Here is a 17,531-nt window from a genome sequence, read left to right as displayed (position 1 = left end):
TTTGCATAAGTTACAATTAAAAGGGAAAATATAATTACAAATTTTCAACTTAATTTGAATGGTTTTTAAAATGCTCATTTGGCATAGGCAACAGCTTGCAGGCAAACAGAACACACTCTCTCAGAGTTGCATCTCTTTGTCTGGGTAGCAGTAGTGAGCTCATTTTTAAGGGCTTGCTTTAACCCCTGAATTCCAACAGCAACCAGCATTGAGAACTTAAAGTGCAAGGCAATGTTTGTTTTCAAAATAGGATTACAACATACACAGTGATTTATAAATATTTGCATCTTTTAATTGTTTCTAAAAATGAAGTGGCAAGTGGCAACACACGGGAATGTTATTTCTCCCATGGAGTGAACGAGCAGTGGAATTTTAACTAGTTTCATTCCCTTTCAGCTCTCAGATCTGAGATCTTCGGTCACATCTCCAGTACAATGTTTTCCTCATATCACAGTCTCTTTAATGGCTCAGTTTCTGGTTCCCCCCCACACCCCCCTCCCACCCCCCCTGTCACCCCCACCGTCACCCCCACCCCACCCCCCGGTTAATTACATGTCTTTTTCTTATAGTTTCTTCATGCTGAAGGCATGTCATTCTTCCCAGAGACAGTCTCAGCTAGGTGTCCCTGGGCCAGGTCCATTCGGTCGTTCATTTTCAAAATTTCTTTTCTATGAAGCAAAGAAATCCTTTTATTATCCTCAAACATGAAAGTCAAAATTTTCATAAAACACTCTCTACAGCATGTTTACTTGAAACCCTGCTTCCCCAAAGCCATGATAACTGTGACTATTGTGGAACATGCATTGTGTGCATCGATGAGTTTAGAAAAAAGAGAGGAAAAGAGAAAATGTTTCCATTCAGTCTTTCACAGAAAAAAAAAACATTAAAATTACTATTACTATGAATTACACAATTAACTATGCCTTTCTGTTTTCTTAATTCTTCTTTGCAGAGCTATCTCCAAATAATGAGATACCAGAAGATACTCTTAGAGAAAAGAAATGAATTATAAAAACTGATCCTTTGTTCTATTTACTCTGGAATCTGAAAAGGAAATTCTATGGCAAACAGAAATCCATAAAGTAATAATATAATCTTATTTATCTTTTTCCTGAGAAACCACAAAGGTGCTCAGTTGATTGAGAGTATTATTATGTAATGTGATCTTTTTTTATCACAGAAGCCTTGTTTATTTAAGAAATAATAAATATAGGGAAATGAGAGGATCACCACACCTTCAGGAAATGCTATCTAGAATGATTATTTGCTGAAACTAATGTAAAAACTACCTATATAATGCCTCATAGATTGTCATCTTTTGGACAACAGACTTAGGATAACAAATAAAAATTCATTGCACAAAACCAGATATAAATGTAATGTAGGTAGATAGATAGATAATATGTCAATAATATATAAATATAAAATACATATATGATAAATACATATACATGTAATTTATATTGGGGAAAAAAATCTACTTTTTAATAAACTTTATCCTACGGCCTATATAAGTTCCTTTCAACCTCCTAGGCTACTTCTTTCCCATTTTTTCCTCTAGGATACATACTGAATAATAGTCATTCAACCCTAAGTTTGTATTCAAAGTCATAAACCAGTAGAAGACCATGTTTTAAAATTAGTTTCCCAAACAGTGGAACATTTACCACTGGTGAGATAATTTTAGTTGCCACATTCCCCAATATTTTAATTATTATCTGTTTATTTTTTAAAAATATAGCACACTTGTGCTTTTATAACTTAGGATAAGGCTTTCCCATTTTAAGTTGATTTAAAGAAAAATATTGGGAAAAGCACCACAGATGGTATGCAAGGATTATGAAAGAGGTGTGTGAATGTCTAAAGCTTAGGAAACAATGTCCTAAATAGTCATTTCTCTATCAGGGCCAAGTTCATAAGGGGAAAAGTACTTCTCAAAAACTGTTGAAAAAAATAATTAAAACCCAAGATAGAGTCAAATATTTTTAATTTTTCTCCTTGATTCATAGAAAACATTTCTTGAAAAGAGTGAAAGCACCACAGCACAGGAACATTCCTTGAATGCAGAGATGGATTTAGAGTGGGTACTCTCTGGAAGATGAGGACTTTTCTAAACAAACCTCCCATGGCCCGGGGTTAAAGGAGAGCCTCAGCCACATTATAGAGATGCGGGTTGTTCTAGTGGCTCAGCAGGTGGTGTCAGGGTATGAATGAAAGGATGCTGACCATCCAGTGAGGGTCCTCACAAATGAGAGAGACTGCAAGTAGAAACAAACAAGGGTGCATGAATTGGCAAACTGTCCCTCACCTTTCTTTCCTCTTCCACCCATCTTTGATCAACTGAGCTGAACATAATTACACAGAAGTCTGCTTTCTGATATTTCTTTATTACATAATGTTTCTTATTTTCTCTTATGAGTTTTAAATGTGTGGGTTACTTCAAATATTTATATTCCTGATTCTCCTTAAAGGTTTGAATTAGGCTAAAAATGGTGGTGAGTCAGCTATTGTTGACTTGCAGTCCTGGGATAGACAGCTCTCAGTACCATTTAAAATCGAGCAATAATGAATGCTAATGCAAAAGGATCCTTTTTCCCTCTTGAGGAAAGAGTAATACATTCCAAGAATGATTTGGGGAGTTGAAGAAATGGAAAGAGATAAAGAAGCCCCTCAAACAGGATGCTTTTGAGAGCCACTGTATTTTGATGTTTTTTATACTATCCTGAGGTCAGGACATTTCCAGTGGTAATTAGGGGAAGTGTAGAGCAATTCACTATTTAGGCAAAATTGACCATTCTTTAAATGTTTCTTTGTATCTTTGTTCTTATAAGCTATGACTTTTAAAGCTTATGTCAGAATTAATGGATGGCATGGAGCAGGAAATTTAATATCAAATTCCCTAAAGCTGTGCAGGGGCGGGGTAAGAGCATGGTAGGGTTAGGAATAGGGACATCAGGTAAAAATTCTTCAGGATTCACAACCCCCGTTGACCACAAAAGTTCCATTTTTATCTGTTTTATATATAGTAATCGTTGAAGACTTTGAGAAAAAGGATCCTGTTTTAAAAGTTAGAAATAGGGAAAAAAAGCATGTACCCAGATTGACCCTGGGAAAACAGGGAACAAGTTATAAAAATGGTGAATGTTTCTTTATGCATTTCTTCATAATTCCTCAAAATGCTCATTAAATTACATGCCACTCTTCTTTGGGGAGTAGGGCACCACCGTTCTGCCTTGGGAATTGTTCCCAATCTCACACTCCCTGGGCAGACCGGGGAAAGCAGTCGGAATAACCAGACACACTGAAACAGATTGACTAGATTAGCTCTCCCTCCATAGTTATATATAAACTTTCCAAAGAACTAAGACCTCTGTTCTGACAACATCAGATAAGTCTAAAATCAGACAGAGCTGGTAACATTCCAAAGTAGTTCGGGTAAAAGAGACTCATTAATTTGAAACCAGCATTTAATTCCCAAAGGAAAGACATACTTCAGTTGGAGCATTGTGATGTCACAAGAACTTCATTAGTCTTCAAGTTAGAAGGGAGTCTTGAGAGTAAGTCAAGTGAAATGTAAATAGCAGCCTAATTAAGTTTACGTGAAAACTGGAGAGTCGTTAGCGATGACCATGCTTGGCAGATGACTTCCTAGACTAAGGATTGGTTTCATTTCTCACAGCTGGGAGGTGGCTGGTAGATTTATTATAGGATCCCAAAAGTCTAGTTAACCCAGATAGTCACTCAAGACAATCAGGTATGACATCATCTGCCTGGGTAGGATCCTCTAGAGCAGCAGTTCTAGAACTTCTTGGGGCTGCTCCATTAGACCAATTTGAAGGAATCACCTCCATTTCTTCCAGAGCAGGGGTGGGAGCAGGGAAACTTTATCATGAGTGAAGAAAAGGGAACTGATTCTGGAAGAGGCATTGTAAATAACTAATTCACATTAGAACCATGAAGGTGGCATCTTGTTCTGATTAATATTCCAAGAGGTTAGTCCACAGAGTATGCACTGGCAAAGCAGACATCAAGTATGCTTTGAACCAAAGATTGAAAACTTTCATTTTAAAAAAAGAATATTAGAGCATTCTTCTATGTCTAGCTCTAATGTGCTAAAGCTGTTGCTAGTTCCCCCACCTCTCCAGCCCTCTCTTTGCCACAAAATCAAGTTCAAACTCTTTGCCACATATTAAGGCTCTTCAAGATCCTGCCCATCCTCCTTTCTCAGCCTTAGCTCTCACATGCCTTGGTCAGTTGCCTGTCTTGTATGACATGCAGTTTATAGTGGACTCTTGGTCTGTTTGTGTCCTTTTCCAAAGTACTCAACTTGCAAAACCATGTTCATCTTGCAAAATGCAATCCAAATTTCACTTCCTTCCTGAGTTTCACTGTGTTATACAGTTCAAGCATCTATCTGAGTACCTTTCTCTGGGAAGGGTATGGAGAGAACTGTCCTAACTAAAACTTAAGGTCACACATAATCACATATATCTAGCAAACCAGTGGTTATGAATCAATGAAGCACTGCATATGGGTACTGAGGGAGGTAACTGTGTAATGAGAGCCAGGAGAGACATCAGGAGTATAGTGGGGCATCAACCCCTTGCATCTACCTCCAGCTTTGCCCATGGACACATGCCTAGGTTTTTATAGACTTGTATGAACCACACGACCAGTAGCTTGAATTGCAGTCAAGTCTGTCACTTACTGTTGGCCTTAAGTGAATCAGTTAACCTCTCTGGCCCCACTGGAGATGAAGATACTGATATTCTTGCCTCATGGGTCTGTTGTGAGAAGTTAATATACATAAAGCTCTCCCAGTGGTGCCAGACACACAATAAATACCATTTAAGTTCAGCTGTCATACTTAGGAAGAGAGATGTTGGCAAGAGAAGATTGATTGATGAAAACTCAACCATGTAGGGACACATGCAGTACTAAGTCAGAACCACTATATTGAGAAAAAACTCAGGAGAATGTTTTCTTCCCCACTCCACATTGACCGGAGGCAGCTTGGTTCTTTGAAGTGGCAACATCAGGAGAGACTGAAGACAATGACAATTCCAGCAGAAAGTTTGGGTGCTTGACAATGGTGTTTGGAGTGACTCTTAGCAGCGGCTCAGTAGTGCCCAGCAGAAGCAATGGTCATGCCAAACAGCCTATGTGGTTCCCAGAGGTGATGTTACAAGACGTCTAAGGTGACCAGTGAGTGCAGAACCTAGATTAGAAATGACAGAGGATCCTAAAGGAAGTGTTGACACCCAGTAGACTTGGTAGCAGTGTCAGCAATGGCAGTGACAGATAGTGTAAGAGGGACAATACACAGTGACCAGCATGGGGTAAGATATCAGCCTTACTCACATGCCCATGGGGGAAAAAAAAAACCTGAGTCAACAAGAAGTACACCACGGTGAGACTTTGTGAGTCCAATGTGGTAATGCCCTCAAAGAAATGCTGGTATAACCTCACTTTTACAGAAGGGGATTTGAGAAATCTCTAAAAGCACAAGCTATGGTTTCAGACAGGGCTTGTACGCTATTTAGATGCAACTGTATACTGAGCATCTGCTCTGTGCATAGTGTCTGCTCTGGTTGGTAGAAATAGTACAGTGAGCAAGATGAAAGAGTGCTCCTCACACAGAGCTTGCCTTACAGTAGGGGACACAGAGAGTAAGCAAGTTAGCTTTTTCCCTTAGAGCTATGAAAACAATAAAACAGGAGATGATGCATAGAGATGGAGTAGAATGGGACCACTTAAATATGGCATCCAAACCAACTTTGGGGGCCTCAAAGGAACAAAAGCAAGGATAGTAAGTCTAAAAACAAGGAGTGCAAACCTGCAGAACAAATCCACCTGCGGCCTATTTATGTAAAGGAGGTTTTATTGGGACACAACCTCTTGCATTTGTTAATTCAATACCGGTGGCTGCTTTTCTGCTCTAATAGTAGAGTTCAATAGTTGCAATAATGACTGTATGGCTTGCCAAGCCAAAAATATTTACAGTCTTTCCCTTTACAAAAAAAAAAAGGTGTGTTGATCCCTGGTCTAAAGCATAGTGAAGTAGCTTAGATGAGAGCAACAAGCACTGAAGTTTAAGGGCTACTGGAGACAACAACTCTGCTACTGGAGATGGCAACTCTGCAGGGCCTTTTAAGCTGTATATTCTATATATTCTAGAATATAATAAGCACTGTATTCTAAGTGTAATGAGAAGCCACTGGAAGGGTTCTGAGCAGGAAAGACACATGATCTATGTTTTTACAAGGCCACTCTAGGAACTTTGAAGAGATAGACTATGGGGACAAAGTAGAGCTGAGAAGACAATTAGGCAGCTGTTGCTGAGCCCAGTAGGAGATGAAGGTGCTGAGAATGAAGAAAGTTGCAGCATGGATGGGATAAGTAGTCAAGATGTATTATTTTAGGTGTAGCAAGCATGAGACTATCAATCCCCTGTGTAATATTAGACAAGTTACTTGAGCTCTTCAAGACTGAGTTTCGTGTCAGTAAAGCCTCATAGCATTGTTGTGTGGATTAAATTGCAAAAGGTATATGAGGTACCTGTCAAAACAAGTGTTCTGGGGCTAGGGATACAGCTCAGTTGGTAGATTGCTGGCCTCACATGCACAAGGCCCTGGGTTCAATCCCCAGCACCATGAGAAAAAAAAAGAAAAGGGTTTCATAAATGTTGGCTATGATTACTGTTATTTTTGTTGTTGACTATTGAGGCCTATGGAAAACCAGGTGATAGGATACAATCACTATATGAGCAAGAGATGTGCTTCCATACCTGATTGTAACTTCCCTGGACATGGAGAAACTCTCTTATCCATCTTTATATCCTCAAAACTGTGCCTGGCACATGGTGGATATTTAATAAATGTTTATTGATTATTATTTTTAAGAAAGGAGGAGTATTTTTCATTCTGCCAGTCTTAATCAGAAGTGTTTTGTTTTTAGGATTAATATAGATTACATTTTTATGACACAGAACAGTTCTGAAGACACAGAGGTCGTTTTCTCTAAGAACCAGTACCCAGTATCCTGTCCATGCAAAGGAAAACACAGATGCTGCTTCCCAGGAAACATCTAACCCAATAAAATATGTCAATGACAGCAATAATATGTTGAATCTGGACTACCAAGTCACCATGCATGAAAAATTCTGTTACATCAAATGTGTCTGCATTTCAAAAATCTCTGCCACACAAAGTGGACCCAACAAGAGTCAGAACTGTTGTTCCACTGCCAAGCTGCTTCTACACTCTTACTTTAAACCGCGGGATGTTCTGATCCCTTGTCCCCACCATGTTGAGTGGCTCCTATGGTATTTTCCATTACCTTCTTCCTTTTATTGATTCATTTTACTACCTATACAAAAAAACAGAAGTTCATTAAAATTGACACATCAGAATTATTTGTCAACTTATTGTTTGGTATACCAGTTGCCAAGAAAGACTGGAAATCTATCTACTCTCTTTAAGGATTTAAATTTTTTGACATCATAAGACATTTGAATACCATGTAAACAATGATCAATGAAATTAAATATGGCATACACATTTTCAAGGGTGAAATGGCATATATTGAATATATCCATACTTTCTAAATGATATTGCTATTTTTTTAAAAAAAAAAGTGTTAAAATACCAAAATGGTCATACAATGCAAAATTGTAAAATCCTCAAATAGCCAACAAATGAATGTTATCAGGTACATTTACCTGTTGTATTCACAGTAATTAGATGTGTCCTTACCATATCCATGTTGCCAAATCTAAAATATTAGCTACAATTCCTTAAAAATTAACCAAATAAGGCTAAATGAAAAAACATCTTGGCAGAGGTCATCAGATCATAGCAGTACTATACAAATTTATCAATTTCACTTAAAAACTCTGAAAGTCTGAGGAAATGGGAGTAAGAAAAAATATTTAAAATAACAGGACACTGAAGAAGAAAATCCTTTATGATACTAAAGAAAAGATAGAAATCCTTGAAACATCAGGGAGCAGCCACAAGGAGGGAGGATTTTTTGTTGTTGTTGTTTTGTTTTGTTTTGTTTTTCTTCTTCTTCTTCTTCCTCTTCTTCTTTTTTTAACACGAAGCCTGGCATCTCACAAATAACGTATGTTCTATATTATGTGGCAGTTGCTATGGTAACAACCTTTATTTTCTGAAACAGTACACAGATGTGTACAACATACTAACTTGCTGGTTATAAATTACAGCTTTTCCCATAGTTCAATAACTTAAGAATTCTACGTTTTTGAAATCTCAGAAGTTCTGTTGTTATTAAATTTCTTTTATGAGATAATCTTCCTTGTACTTTCAAAATGAGAGTGTTCCCAAGCAGGCCAAGAGAAAGGAGCAATGAGAAGATGGGGTATCTCAGAGAGTAGCAATTGGGTACTGCTCCTACAAAGAATCTGCAGGTGACCCACAGAAAGGAGGAGAAAATTAATGAATTGGGCATCATGTACAATAGCCATGAGAAATAAGACACCAACAAAAGGATGCCCCAAATAAAGTTATGAATTCCATATTCCAAGGTGCCATATTTGTAGTTTTAAAACAAATGAAGTTTTTTTCCTTAGAAATGTTACATCATTAAGATAATTTTATAAGTCTCAGTGGTATGAAAGAGAGAATTAGCCCGGTGATTTGATCTCAAAAGAAATTTTTGAATCTTGAAAATACCTGAGTCTGGGAGGGAAAAAAATATATTCTCATATTTAGTAAGGGACTAGCATCTCTTTCTCAGGTCACAAAACAAAAGACAGATTTTAACTGAATAGTATATTTTTCTTTTTCTATTCTAAACTTAATCAACAAATATTTACCCAGTGGCTTCCACATTCAGGGAGCTACCTGTTCATGCCTAAATGCAGTTCAATAGATGTTTTCTTTCTATTCTGAAAATTTACATTATGTTTCCTTGTGTTGGATCTGAATATTTCCTTTAAATAGATAATTCGCATATTCAATTTTTAAAACATCAAAAAGACTCATTTCTGCAGCATTTGTCAGGTTAAAGTTTATAACCTAGGAAACATATTTGAAAAATAAGGTTATAAAGTTAGCATTTACAGTTTAAAAAACATCTAAGGCAAGAAAATATTTCTAATTATAAGGAAAGTGTAAGTGTCCTTATATAAAAGTAACAAAGCACCCTGATTTTTAAAGTCCAGAAATTATCCTGCTAATGGATTTTCCTAACAAACATAAAACACTTGGAAATGCCATCTCAAGTCATAATACAGTTACATTCAAATTCAAAATTGTCTTACAGCAGCTCTGACTGAATGAGAAACAATTGAGTATTGTGCAGATAAGAACAAATCATTTTGAAAAGCTTGTACCCATTAAGTGGTTGTTAAAATTTTTGCTAATGCTTTCCATATATACTCCATTCTGTACCTTTCTAAGATATATTAAAAACAGGACCACGACTGATCCATTCAAATCCTTACGTTATCAGAGAGAGAGTTAAGTTATCACCTAATGGGGACTTGGAGGCTAGAACTCGGAACCTGGTAGAAAAAAAAAGAGTACTTCACCACTAGATGCATTTTAAAAGTATTACTTAAATTACATTTAAGTCATAAGATAATTATGAACTTTCTTCTCTTTTATATTTATATGGCATATTTATTGAATTGCACAGTATGCTTTTACAATAAAGTGCTTTTTACGTTGCCGCCTTTGTTCATCCAAAATAAAACTGACAGTTATCCTTTTATAAGCTATTCCGAGAACATTTTCTCTTCTTTGAAGCTGATTGATGCACTACTTTAAATGTTCCTGCAAATATCTTTTCAATTCAAGTTTTTGCATAATGTAATAAGAAGATAAAAGAATTCTATACTTCAACAAGAGACATTACAAAGCAAGTAGAGACATTATCAAGGGCATTAACATGCTCCTAATAGCAATAAAACCTTTTAACTGTCTGATGTAGAACATGCTCCCACCAAACCACCACATATTATGGTAATTGGCTCCAATTTCTGAATCTTACATTGTAAAGTTACAAAGAGTTAGGTAGAACTGAAAAACAAATGTAGAATACTCATCTTGTTACCGTTCCCATTATAAAATGTTTGCTTTCTACCTCTAACGAGGACGGGTCTGATCTGTTGCGCTGTTCATTACTGTGCTATCATATTTTTGCATCCTGTCTCATTTTTATTTCTACTGACTGATATAAATACATTTTTTCCCAAATAACCCTTTTCTAACTCCAAAACATCAGAGCAACACAAATAGCATTCCCCTCAGAATCTCAGTGTAACAAATGGGTTGTCTGTGCACGCCTGTGTCTCACCGCCTTCGCTTTCTGTGTTCTCTCATCAGGGGAAGATACAATGGGGGAAATATTCCATGAGGATGCTTTGATTTTTCTTCACAACGCACTACTAAATTGCACGAGTGGCCTTTCTATCCTGGCCGAGAGGAAATATAATTTTAAACTAAAGTTGAGCCCAGATTCTGTTAAATTAAATAGCAAAGAAAAAAAATAGTTCTTGGCTTTATTCCTTGTGCATAGGACGCGGGGCGGCGCGGAATTGACACAAGCCGGTCCTCGGTGATTAACCTGCAGTTTATGTTGTGTTTCTAGGTGACGCGCCCATCAAGCAGGAGGCTTCTCCCAGGCTGGTGAGAGCAACTTGCCGGCTTTGAGAAGTGCAGATCTATCAGGATCCAGAATCGGGCTCTGAGGAAGCTGTCATTTCATGTCTCTAAAACAGCCTCTGATTTAATGTACAAGATGTCAAGAAGTAAAGGACAATAAAATAAAAACCAAAAAAGGAGAACTATTTCAATTAAGAAGCATTTTTATACCAACCCCTGGAAATCACATAAAATAAAAGCTGTCAGAAACAATCTATGTTTAAAAGGTTGATTTTTGTGGTGCTTACATACAACAGGCAGGACAGGGGGAAACACAAATGACTAACACAGAGCAGCTGAACTTTAAAAATTCGTTTGTCACTAGATAGATATTTGGTTATTAAATTTTCCTAATGGATCTAGGAAAAATATTTGAATGACAGATGTTGGGGGTTGGAGAAAGAAGAAAGAAATCCTCATACAGAAAAGAAAATGACACATGTGATCTCCAGACCTGTGTGAAAGGAGATTTCTATATCTCCAAAATATAATCTTTAAGTGCTAATAATTAAGAGCCTAAGATTCTAGGAATTTACCATTTCTTTCCATGATGTTCCAGTGATGTTTTAATGTCTCTTTCAGAGAAAGATAAATATTTCAAGGACTGCCCTATCACCCCAGTAATCAAATATCTTAAAGGTGAATGCAGAAAAAAAATCTTTATGAAATTTGAGGCAACCTTTTAGCTGAGAGTATAATAATATTAAACAAAGGCATAAGCATTGCCAAATATAAAAGTAAATAAATTTTAAAAACTAAACCAAAAGTGACTTCTTATTGTGGAAAACATCATTGTCATTCAGGTTCTTGTTCCCTGCTCAGACTTATTTATTTTTTTAATTGTCAGGTAATATCATATGTATATATGTAATGCATATATATGTAATGTTTTGTAATGTCCAAAACAACATTTATACACACACACACACACACACACACATTGTGAGATGGCTATATCTAGCTAATTAACACATGTCCATTTGTTTTTAAAATCTGCTATTCAAGAAATGTACATTATAACTCCAACTTACTACTACCCTTACAACTTTTATTATGTTATGCTTTTTATTCCATATTTTCTATTAAAAGAAATATTGACAGAGAGGGTGAGTTCACTTGCTGTCTCCCCCAGTTGATTTGGTGGTCTATTTATAGCATCTTTATAAAAATAAAACTAAAAACTCAAGTTTTTCTGAAGAGGAATACTTAAAGAAAAAAAAATTCACTCCTCCCAAATCAAGAACTTTTCTTACAGTAAGTCTTCCACACAAGCAATAAGACAAACAGCCTAAAAACTGCCTCCAAGAAGAAAAATAAGAAAATCAGCTCACCCATGATTTCCTTAATATACTTAAAAGAGATAAAATCCCATTGATGCCTCTAAAAATAAAAATGAGGAAAGGGCAACTTTATTGATTCCTTGTAAACCAACGAACGTGTAGCTTATTGATAACACTAAACACCACCTAAGCCTTTAGTGATTTTCAACCAAAAGTCTGCCTCTGCATGAAGGTTTAAATCATCGTATTAATATATTAGAGGGAAAATTACCATGGGAGACACTTGGAAATTAATTAAACACCCTGCACTCAGTTTGTTTGCGAGAGAAGATAAATATCACACGTGGGAAAAGATGCCTGACAACCGCCATAGTTTTCAGATCCAAAATTAGACCCTGACAGCTATGTCTTTGTATGACTTTCCTTGGGGTATGATAAGTAGAGATATAGAATATGAAGATTTCTGATAGAAGTATTTATTACTGACACTTCCGAAACATTCCATGTGTGGCATCAGCAAAGCATGCTTCACCTCAGACAGAAATGTCAGGTTTTCATCCAAGATTTTTTTTTCCATTCCTCTTCCCCCATTCCAATTCCTCCCTCCCCATCCACCACTCCCCCACCTTCTCCTCCAAAATATGATCTTTTTTAGAAGTTCAACAGCAGCCCCTGGTGGAACTCAGCAGTTGTTTCAGCCTGAGCACAGTAGTTCAAGTAACTCCATCCATCCTGTCAAAAAACAGAAAAAGTATGTTCAATGTGCATGTATATGACCACAACAGTGCACTGTTCCTACAGCTCAGGGGCCAGAACAAGACCCCAAATGTACAAATGCAGTGATTTGTGATAGTAATTTCAGCCAATTTCAGTAGCTAGAGTTTTGAAAAAATATATATGAAACAAACATCTGTCTCAAATATGATATTCATTTTATGCACGAAGACCAATAATTAACTGCTCATGAATAATGCTAACCACAGAATGCGTCAACAGAAAGAGGCACTACGCTTATGAGCAGGCTATCACCATTTTGTTTAGCTCATGTTGTGATAGATTCAGCTTTGTCACTTAGCAAAATGAGCTATACAAAGTGACAAAGAAGGGATTTCTCCAGGTCAGAGGTCAGAAAGCACCACAGCATGGCACTGTCTGGCCGTATTAGAATAGCAAGCTAGGCTTAATTAAAAGCACCAAAAGCTCTTCAAAGAAACTATGACCATTCCTTCTCCTGTTTTGTTGACAGCCACATATTACACTTTGGGGGCAAAGAAGAAATATGTGGCTCTTTGTTTGCATTAGTCTGTGTAAATTTGTGAACTTCACTAAGGTACCTGGCAGAGGGGCTCAAATTCAACTTCACTCCCTTGGATGTTGTCTGCCCAGAAAACAGTCAACTTTTTCTTTTCATGAGGGCACAGTCTTCTTGCCAAGCTCTGTAGTCCTGGGGCAGGATCACCCAGATGGGTTGCCTTCCCCCATACACAAAGTACCATGTAGGCTACAGGTATTCCTGGCACCAGGCAAGAAGAAGGGGAATGACACCAAGAAGATTGCTTTAATGACCGAGAGTTTCAAGTGTGCCCAGCATTGGGGGCACAGCAGGCATTCACCCTCCATGAAGCCCTTGTTAGGACAAAAGAACAACTGGGATTTACTCAAAAGACCCACAGGTTTACTTCAGTGCATTTATGCAATGTCCTTCACTTGTGTATTTTGACTTTTCTTAAATGATGCAGTTTGTTAAGAGGAAAAGAAAATCATATTTTTAAAACGTAAATACTTTTATAATAAATACTAGAATAGAATAAATACTATTTTATGTGCAAAAGTGATTTTTAAATTCTGAAAGTGTTCTACTTCACTTTCACTTGCCCTCAAGGCTACTTTGATCTCTTGACTGATCTCATGTGAAACTGAATCAATGATGTGTTAAGACAGAGAATCCCGTGATGAGCCACTTACTGAGAGCCAGTGGGTATCTAGCACTAGGGAGTAAGAGGAATGAAAGAAAGAAAATTTGGTATCCAATGAGTTACAATTTAGTGTAGGTGATAGATGCAAAGGATAATTTCAATATAATGTGGTAGCAATGTGCAATCCTAAGAGAGACAGCCCTTGGCTCAGCCTGGGGTCATCAAAGAATTTCTATAAGGATGATGCTTGTACTGAGTCTTAAAAATTAAAAAACAGCTACAGTAAAGAAGGAGAGGGGGAATTATGGAGGAAAACCATTATGACCCAAAGGGAAAAGGCATCAAACTATAAAGTACAGATTGAGCCTCCCAAATACAAAAATCCAGAATCCAAAGTGCCCTTGAATCAGAAACCTTTTGAGCACCAACAAGATACTCAAAAAGTTCCAGACTTTAAAACATGTTGAATTTTGGTTTTTTCAAAATATGGAAAGTCTATACAAACATTCCAAAATAAAAAAAAAATTAAAAACTCCAGAATCTGAAACACTTCTGGTCTCAGGCATTTTGGATAAGGTTTACTCAGCCAACAAACTGTATATTCAAAGAATTACAAGCAGCTTAATTTTTACCAGAGCATATATTAGAAGATGGCCCATGACAGATGGAGAGGCTGGAGAAGTGGATAAGAAAAGTGGCTACGGAAACCCTTCTTGGCCCTCCTAGGGACACTAGATTTGTCTAAGCCATGAAGAACAATTAAAAGACACTATGCAATGGAGTGACCATGTGGAGAAGTAACTGAAGATGAGAAGACAGATCAGGAATTTGCTGTGATTGTCCAAGAGAAAAAGAAGGGATTGAGTTCTGCTGATGGAAATGGAGCTGGAGAAGAATAAATTTAAGCTGAGAAGTAAAGAAATATTCAGAGGTCAAAGCTGAGAAGAGTTGGTGACTTTTTGGATTTGAACTATGAGGGAGGAGTTTTGTATAATTCCCAGGTTTCAGGCATAAGAGACAACATAGATTGTGGCATCATCTGCTGGGTTGGAGAGTACAGGAGCCAGAGCAGGTTTGAGGGGAGAAGATGACACTCTAAAGAAGTACTTCTCAAAATGTGTCCTCAAGTACCCTCCACTGGTCTCCAGATAGCTCCTTGTAGCACTGATTATTAACACTGCCCTTGAATGTCACAGCTGGAGAGGAACCTAACAGATCATTATGTCCAGTCACTTTCAAACTGTGCCGTGGGGACTGAGGGGTAGCAGAGAATGCAGGAATTCAGACTGCCCACCTCTCCCCAGATTCAACCCACCAGGATCATTCTTCCTTTACCTATTGTGCATACTGAATTTCTTCTTCAGACTGAGTTTGAAACAAGAAAACCACAGTTTAAAGCTACTAACAACCTGTTCGTTTTACAGAAAGGAAACTGATATCCACAAAGGTAAAATGACTTGTCCACAGACACAAGGTTTGTACCAGAGGCTGAACTGATCTATGACCCTTAGTTCAACACATGTCAATTCCAAGTGTCCTCTATGCCATGGTTTTCTCTATGAAGTAACTTTTGCTTTTGCCATGTCTTATCCAGCTAGCATCAAAAACCTCATTAAAAACACTCAGCAGTTTCTTCAGTTTTATTCATTCAACAGTTATTGAACACCATCTACAAGCCAACCCCTGAGTTAGTTACCTGAACACTTATTTGGATCCCCAGTTGTAATTTTTATGGTGTTACCCCAAGTAGTATTCAATCATATCTAGTTTGCAAGTAAAGATAATTATTATCGAAGGTGTGATTTTCCCAACTCACCAGAAGATTAAAGCTAATTTATATTTTAAGTGAATTTTTAAATATATTTTTAATCCACAAAGTTCCTAAGATATAACAAGGTGCTATTCTTAATCTTTAAAAGAATTACTTTCCAGATCTTACATTAGTTTTTTCACACATGTTCCAGAACTCACTGAAAAATAATGCCCCCAAACTCAGAAAGACTAACTTATTAACTTTAGAACTGATATATGGAATAATTATACTGTAGGTTGCTTTTATAACATGAAAATACAAGCAAATAAATTTTATAACCCTTCTTCACCACCATACTAACTCAACAGCTGCTTGTACCAAAATAAGGTTATTTCTAGAACAGAATTAAATCCTTGCTTGACCTACAGAAATAAAGACAAATATTAGCTGAGGGGTTATGAAAGCCTGTTGACCTCTTTCTAAAGGACGAAAAAGGGAGCAGTGGGTGGCTACTTTGTGAGGTACCAGGGTCAGAGTGGGGAACAGGAAGCAGCTGAAGCAGGTCCTCCTGCACAGAGATTTCCAGAGATGAGACCCTCAGAGACCTGTCCAAGACCATTATCTCCTATCTCACTGTACAAAGGAAAAGCAATTCTGTCTGTCTTGTTGGAGAATCCATTCTTTATACTGTTAAACTCTTCAAAATAAGGGGCCAGGGATTCAGTCTTTCTTCAACTGCCCCTTCATACTTCACTAGACTGCCTTGTTTTCTTTCTATATTCCTATTTGCAACTTACTTTAAGATCACATATAAAGCCTAGTTAGTAGGAATGGATTACAAGAATAGAGGAGAAAGAAAGGGGAAAATCCAAAATTATAACTCAAATAGATTTCAAGACTCACCTGTTAAAACCCCATTTCTTTAAAGATAAGAAATCAAAACTACTCAGCTAACATTATCCCATTGTTTTCACATGGTGTATTATTGAGAATAGGGGGCACATAAACAAAAAAGGTTTCATCTGCTTTTTTTATATTATAAAGTATATTATTAAAAGGACACAGGGAATCTTTGAGAGAACAAGCATTTGGTTACTAATTGTCTCCATTGCCCCTTGAAGTGCCCAAGTAAATTCAGAGTTGAAATTCTTTTGAGAGGCTGTTTTTGATATTTTTGTCTGGTGTCTTGCAAAATCTTCCTTAACAACAATACTCACTCAACGAGTATTCATGGGAAGCTCACCATACATCAGGTCTACACAATAACAAGCAAGAGAACTGATTTCCTCTGCTCTCCTGCTTATCTGGTCATACCTTGTCACTGCATGTTCATGACTGAAGAAGCCATATTTCTTTTCCAAATCCAGTAAATTTATCTGTCAGCTTTTTTATATGAAAAGGGTTTGAAATGACTTTAAATCTCTTTAAGCACATCTTCTAGGTAGCAAATAACAATATTGGTTAAATGTTCTTTTCTGAGTGTTCTAGCTTCCTTCTTGCTGAAAATTCCTCTGGCTGCCCTGTGGACTCGGCTAGTCTGACCACAATGACCCTGAGTTACAAATTAATGGAATTTCACATAAAACATGAAGACTCATTGGGAGCATTTAATAACATGAAGTACCTTGGTAAGTTCTTCAAATTCATCAGAATCCAATGACCAAAGAAGTCCTGGAACAGAGTACTATGTGTGGGTTGGAAATAGAAGATAGATAGGGCACAAAATTTTCCAGCAAGTTCTTGGAAAAATCTGATAAAATGCTATTTAAAAAATCTAAAATCTGGGACTTTGAAAACTAACTTAGGCATACATACCTAGGACTGAAAGAAATTATGCTGGGCCTAAAAGGTCACCTTTAAAGAAGCAAATTATTGAATTAAAAAATGGAAAATGTGATCCAGTTCTGGAAGT

The 17,531-nt window shown here is 37.1% G+C and overlaps 1 long non-coding RNA gene across 1 annotated transcript; it reads right to left on the bottom strand.

Moving 5' to 3' along the window:
* Positions 1-558: 558 nt before the first annotated feature.
* On the bottom strand, positions 559-17,192 carry LOC120890833 (uncharacterized). Its single transcript, XR_013427931.1, has 4 exons — positions 16,934-17,192; positions 12,577-12,682; positions 7,269-7,368; positions 559-2,258 (listed from the first exon to the last, which is right to left on the bottom strand). It is a non-coding gene; the product is annotated as an uncharacterized LOC120890833 (long non-coding RNA).
* Between the last annotated feature and the right edge of the window lie 339 nt (positions 17,193-17,531).

This window comes from Ictidomys tridecemlineatus, chromosome 11 (assembly GCF_052094955.1).
Source record: "Ictidomys tridecemlineatus isolate mIctTri1 chromosome 11, mIctTri1.hap1, whole genome shotgun sequence".
NCBI classification, from domain to species: Eukaryota; Metazoa; Chordata; class Mammalia; order Rodentia; family Sciuridae; genus Ictidomys; species Ictidomys tridecemlineatus.
Note: the sequence above shows the minus strand (reverse complement) of the source record. Positions and strands in the feature narration are given on the sequence as shown.